At 44.7% G+C, this 6,813-nt stretch overlaps 1 long non-coding RNA gene across 1 annotated transcript; it reads left to right on the forward strand.

Annotated features, from left to right (window-relative positions):
• The first annotated feature begins 638 nt into the window (after positions 1-638).
• Positions 639-5,750, forward strand: LOC142827007 (uncharacterized). The gene is made up of 2 exons (XR_012901333.1): positions 639-1,042; positions 5,529-5,750. It is a non-coding gene; the product is annotated as an uncharacterized LOC142827007 (long non-coding RNA).
• The last annotated feature ends 1,063 nt before the right edge of the window (positions 5,751-6,813 follow it).

Below are 6,813 nucleotides of genomic sequence, written 5' to 3' on the forward strand. Positions count from 1 at the left end.
TGTGGAGAATGAAATCAGAACAAACAGGGTTGGGTCTGCTTAGCTAACTAGGACGTTAACAAGTCTCAGAGGGGTAACCATGTTTGTCTGTAACTTTAAAAACGAGTAGTCCTGTGGCACCTGAAGCACTAACAGCAGAGCTTTCATGGGCAAAACCCACTTCTTCAGATGAACTGGAAGCTGGAGTGGACATTAACGTTAGCCTTCTTCTTAACAATGACTATCCCAGCTTGAAGTCACAATGAAAAAGAGATTAAGGGAATTGGGCAACTAAATTCCAGGGCTTGCCTATGCCTTGCTCTTCCTATGCTCTGGATCCTCAACGAGAGCATTATTAGGTCTCAAGAGGGCAACATGGATGGTGCAGGAAAAGCTGACATTCAGATCTGGTAACATTTCACACCTACCTTGCACTGGTGTCAGAGGTTACAGAAGGTGCAAGGCAGAGGGAAATCAGGGCCACTGAGTTTAAATGACTTCTGCAAATTCATAGAGGAAGGATGTGTGAAGAAGCATGACCTGGAGCCGAGTCAAGCAACTGAACAAGCACAGCTGGCCTGTAGTAGGCTGCCTGATTGGCTACAGCACCTAATTGGTGGGAAGAGTGAGCTGGCATGTAATAGGATTCTCAGGCAGCTGATTTTCAAGTAGAACGCCTGGCTGAAAAGGGACTCTAGCAGCTCCAGTCAGTCCCACTGACCAGATCATTAAAAGTCTGGTCAGCAGTGCTAAAACAGGCTAGTCCCTATTGTTTTGGCTCTGCGCTATGTACCTGAAACAGGCAGCAGGTTCCTATGGTGGAAGGGCAGGGGGCTCCAGGTGCTGCCCCTGCTCCAAGCTCCAGCTCCACACCCCCATTGGCCAGGAATTGCAACCAATGGGAGCTGCAGGGGCAATGCCTGTGGGCAAGAACAGCATGTGAAGCCTTCTGGGCCCTCTGCTCTCCCCCAGGAGTCAGATCTGCCCACCACTTTCATCAGAGATGGGACAGGAGGGAGGCTGCCTTAGCCTTGCTGAGCCACTGACTTGGGAGGTGCCTGAGGTAAGCCTGCACTCAAACTCTGATCCCCAAAGTAAGTTATTAAATAAACAAAAGATGCCTGCTAGCTCTAATTTACTAAGAAACTTGTTACATGGAAATTCTTACCCTAAACAGTTGTTCTTATTTCAGATAAAAAGCTTTAAGTCAGAACTGATCTTTACTCTGACCTGGGAGGGTCTACAGTTTTTTTTCAGAGCTCTTTGTTGCCCAGCTTCTTCATGTGTATCCTCTTAGGGTGAGCAAGGCAGTTTCAAAGGCCAGTTGAAGACAAAGACTGATAGCGTTCCATTCATTGAATAGTCTTTCCCCCAGGGTGGGAACCCTTTGTTTAGCACTCCCCATCCTCATGGAAATGTACCACATACAAGCTGGATTCCAGGTGGCATGGTCAAATGTCTTTCTGGGACCAACCACTATTTGGGCTTACAGGACTAATAAGACTATTCGCAGATCATTGGTTTGAATACTGAGCTATCATGTTCCTAAACTATCCTTAATGGCCCTCATTAGCACATTCATAATTAAAACCAGATTCACACTTCATATTTTAAACTTTGCATACAAGAATGAGATATGCACAAAAATAGGTTATGCAGATTCAGCAGATTGTAACTTTACAATTAATATGTTACTTGATGCATTTTGCATAAAGAGTCTTCGAGTTATGTGTATTCATATTCATAAGCCAATTTTCATATGGCATGTGGGGGCCATGACAGAGACAAATAAGAGGGATGAGACATTTCCCTCTACAGTCAGTTCAGGATAAATATGCAACCAATTATATAAATCTAGAACAATGCTGGTAAAGGCATTTCACAAGATGGAGCAGGGTGGCTTGGAAAGACACAGTAACAGGAGTATTGTCTCTTACTCTGAATATTGCAGTTAAATGCCTTGTTTTGTGCCCAGAATTATTTGAAGAGGGAAATAGATCTTAGCATCACTCTCATGGAGCCTTCTCACTGCTGGGTGGCATCTCCTCCTGACCACACTACTCCTGACCTTTCTGCTGCTCATCTCTCTCAGCACCGTAACTATCTGTGTGGCTTGGGCCTCTGGTCAGATCAGTGTATTTTCCCTTTCTGGGAATTACTCTTTTTCCAAGATGTCAGTCTTCCCTTCACTACCCCAATGCTGCTACTGCCTAAGTGGCTGGCAGGGGAACGGAGGTCCACACCTCTACTCAGAGTTCCAGCCAGGGATGGCAGGTGTAATAAGACCAGGGAAAGCATTGTCAACCCACTGCCGGACAAATGGGCTGCAGTGCCCCCCCTTCCCTGAGATCCCCACAGCCTCCTCTACCTCTGACGGTCCCCACAGCTCACTGCATCCCTCCTCCTGGGGGCAGGGGAGTGAAGAGTGATGTGGAGAGTCAGTGGACTGCTGCTGGGGCCAGCGACTCCGTGTGTGTGTGTGTGTGTGGGGGGGCCTTCAGGGCCAGAGGAGCTGGTGCTTGAGGAGGATGCTGTCTTGGCCCAACCTAACTCTAGGCATGCTGGGGATGACCAGGCCCGATTGGTAGCACTAGGGGCACTGGTGCTCAGGGAGGCTGCAGCTCAGCCCGTCACTGAGGCTGATTCAGTGCTCAGGGGCCAGGGGAGCAGCTGGCACTGAGGGTAGTGATGAATCGGTGTGTGTGAGGGTGTCAGCAGCGGCTTGGCCCAGTGTGACTGGGGAAGGCAGGCTGGGGCTCCTCTGGTCTCTGGGGGCGCCCAGGACATTTTCATTTATGGGGGAGGTTTCTGGGCTGTGGCAAGGACAGAGTCTTCGGTGGAAGGGGCAGGGCCAGTGGACTTGCTTCCCCAAAGTGGGCTGCCCATGGTTCCAGCTTAGACACTCTCTATTCAGCAGTCAAGCTCTGTGCCCCTTAAAATCTTGCCATCTTTCTCCTTTGCCTTTTCCTACACCACCTCATTTCCTTTCTTTCCCTCTCTGTTGTTTATAGAATAGCTACAGATTCCCCCACTGCAGCACCATTCTGTTGCGAGCTTCCTGGGTTTGTCCAAGCTCTGCGGCTGTGTCTAGTCTGGCATGATTTTGTGCAAATACTTTTAACGGAAAAGTTTTTCCATTAAAAGTATTTGTGCAAGAGCGCGTATACACTGGCATGTGCCTTTGCGCAAAAGATTTGCTTTTGCTCAAAAGCATCCATGCCAGTGTAGATGCTCTCTTGCGCAAGAAAGCTCCGACGGCCATTTTTGCAGAAATCAACTTGGCTGTCTACACTGGCCCTCTTGCGCAAGAATACTTATCTTGCACAAGAGGGCTTATCCCTGAGTGGGAGCGTCAGAGTATTTGCGCAAGTACCACTGATTTTGTACAGTACAAAGTCAGTGTTCTTGCGCAAATACTCGCGGCCAGTGTAGACAGGCAGCAAGATTTTGCACAAAACCTTGCCAGTCTAACGCAGCTGTGCCTGTTCCTTCCCTGCTGGGCTCTGTTTTCAGTCAGTCCTTCAAGCTCTACCTCTTTCTAAGGTGTAGCCCATCAGGATTAATTATCCTAACAACCTACTCTGCTTTGTCTGGGGTGGATATCCTGCTGCAGTCAGCAGATCATGGATTACTAAAGTGGGCTACCCTTACAGAAGTCTATAACATGATAAATTATTGCTCATCAACCAATGTACCTAAATCAACAAAGGCATTGCCAGTTACAGATCTCTGAAAAATATCTTTCAACCCAAATACTTGTAACTAGTGAACTAATGAAAGCAACTAGAATCTTATGCCAATTACTAATAAAGAAGGAAAAAGCGGATGCCTCTAGGCTAATATTTTTGTGCAGTTCAAATGCTGCATAAACATCAAGCACTATAGCAGACAAATAAGAGTGCTAGCATGGCTGCAATACAAAGACCTTTCCAAATAATGAAACTCATTAAGCTGGAGCCACATTCCAAATTTTAAAGGTGAAATGTAGTTTCCTGCATACATATAAAGACAGGTAATAAAATATAGGTGTAAACAAGTGCACGTTGCCCATAGTTTAATAGACAATAAGTTTAAAGTAGGACTGGTTTCATAAAGCAACACTCTGCTAATCTGTATTCAGGTCTCAAGTGTATTAACTGTAATTTACAACCAATTTAAATGGCATTAACAGCCTTTCCCTTATGGGAATTTAAATTTTCATCCTACCATTGAATTAAACACTGATTGCATATTTTCTATAGGGGACATAATGCTCTTTGAAGCTTGTTTTGAATAATAAAGCATCTATTCATGCACATGGTGCAATGTGTTTCTTTGTCCTGAATGTAGCTGAAATAAAATGCGAGTTAAAAGGATTTTTCCTCTAGCCACAGGTTTGTTGATTGCCATCTATTTTCATCCATTCAAAATTTAAAAAAAGGAAAAGAAAACATAGTATTTTCTTCCGGTGTAGGAAACCTCATTTATTCAGTAGGAGCTTTCTGAAAAGTATTTGGGATGAACAATCAAGAGGTCATCTTTGGACAAGGGACCCTCTACCCCCAAAACAAAAACAAAAAACACAGCACAAAGAAAACATTACACTCTAATCTTTAGGAGAAAATATTGCATAACATGTTATTGCTGTGCTCAGTGCCCCAATTAATAAATCCTAAGAAAGAGTATAAGGGGGAGGAGAAGGAAACTTTTCAGATAAAAGATAGCAAATTAGTCAAAATAATATTGTTGACCTTTTCGTCTAATTTTTATGGAATTAATAATTGATTCAGGCAAATAAGGTTAGTACAGTTAATCCTTTAAGGAGATAGATTTTTAACCACTTAGAATTCCAATTAGTGAAGCAATCTACACAGCTCTTGAGCAGCCCTAGCATTCCCTAGGAGTTTAGAAAAAGACCACTTGCCACTGAAGAAGTAAGTCTTAGCAGCTTCCATTCACCATCGGATACATTCCAAGTTTTATAAGCACGGTAATTCTGAGATTCAGCTTTACTGGGCATGTTTTTTCTTTGAAGATGCTTTTCTTAAGGGGACACTCCTCAGCTTAAAATCTGACTTCAGAAAGAAAGCTCAGAAGTGCTCCCAATGATACCTCCGATCCAGAACAATTTCTGTGTTTTTTACAATCACATTTTTCTATATTTAAATATTTTGCCCTCTTGTTGTTGTGATTGAAAAACAGAAAGAACAGGGATCACAGATTAGTCATACAGATCAAAGGAGCATTGACAAATCTCTGTACATTATCAATGTAAACAAGCTAAAAGAGAGCCCCAATGTCCGTAATTTTAGATGTTAGCTCCAACAACACTCAGTAAAAATGGCTCCGCGGATTTTTTTAAAAATGTGGTGTCAATTTAAAAATGTGGGTGTAGTTGTGTCAAACAAAGTGCTATCACTGAGTTAATAATCCCCAATATTTATGAACCTTTCACTTATCCAGACATGACAGACAAGATAAAACACATTCTGGTATTTGGTGATGTGTAGGGTATAAAGCAATGTAAAATATTGTATAGATTGGTGCATTATTGTTTTGTTTTCTGGCAGGTCCAATTTTCTGCTTACTTCGGAATCCCCTCTAAAGAATCTTCCTTCATCATTTCTGATCTCGTGCAGGTTTTTTAAAATACAGACTGTACCAGAAACACATGGAACTTTCTAATGATTTATGTCTGTCAATCCAGAAGAGGACAATATAGCTCCTAGAGCAGTGGTTCTCAAACCTTTTGGCTTGCAGACCAACCTGCTGAATAAAGACGTTTCTGCTGATCGCCAGCCAATCACTCATGATGACAAAATGGGTGCAGGACAGCTTGGGGGCTGGGGGTCTTGCCAGGAAGTAGGGTGTAGGAGTGGGCTGAGGGTGAGGGATTTGGGAAGGAGGGAGGGTGCAGGAGCGTGGTGGGAGTGTGGAGAGTCAGCTGGAGGGGGATATCGGAGGGTGATAGGAGTGCGAGGTCTTGACATAAGGGGGTACTTACCTGGCTCTGTGCCTCCTGCCACTCCCATGCACTGCCTCCTGCTGCTCCCATTAGCTGTGATTTGGGGAAAGCCTCCAGGCAAGTGGTTTCCTGTGCTGTGTTCCCCCAGCTGTGGGGAGGGAGAGTGACAGTGCACTGAGCTGCTTCCTTGTCCTGCAATCCAGATCCAGCCTATGAGTCTTGACCTCCACTCCCTGTGCAGTGGGAAGCCAGTGCTTGAGCTCCATCCTCTGGGGTGAGGGCAGAGGCTGGGGAGCGGGAGAGGGAAGGACTGGAGCACCAGCTCAGACTCCCTGCTGCAGGGGATGGCAGGAGGGGGCAGTCCCGAGGCCACAACCTACCTGCAAGATGGTTGCAGATCACTAGTGGTCCACTGACCACACTTTGAGAACCACTGTCCTAAAGGGAAAAAAGCTGGTGAAAACCTGATTAGTGGTTTAGACAGAGGCTGGACTGCAACCTTCCTTCCTTTTTCTAATCAGGATTCTATCAACCGGTGAAATTAACTTTACCTCTAAGTTTAAATAAACATGCAAGTTTAGCATATGGGGTATTTAAAATGTCCTGTGGTTAATATGTTGTACCTTCTGTAAAACTCAATAGCAGTAATGTTGCAATAATGCTGTTCTATGTTTAGACATGTTGCTGCACTGGAAGGTCTTTGACTTCTTCCATGGTTTTAGTAAAGTAGTGGAACTCTTTCTCTGTTGCTTTGAAAGATACTTTCGGCATATGAAGATCAGACTGATACAGATGTGGCAGACTGGCCCCTGTGGCTACATCTAGACTGCATCTCTCGGTCGACAGACACTTTGTGGACAGTATCAGCCTCTGTCGAAAAAGAGCGTCTA

The sequence above is a fragment of the Pelodiscus sinensis genome, chromosome 1, assembly GCF_049634645.1.
Source record: "Pelodiscus sinensis isolate JC-2024 chromosome 1, ASM4963464v1, whole genome shotgun sequence".
NCBI classification, from domain to species: domain Eukaryota; kingdom Metazoa; phylum Chordata; order Testudines; family Trionychidae; genus Pelodiscus; species Pelodiscus sinensis.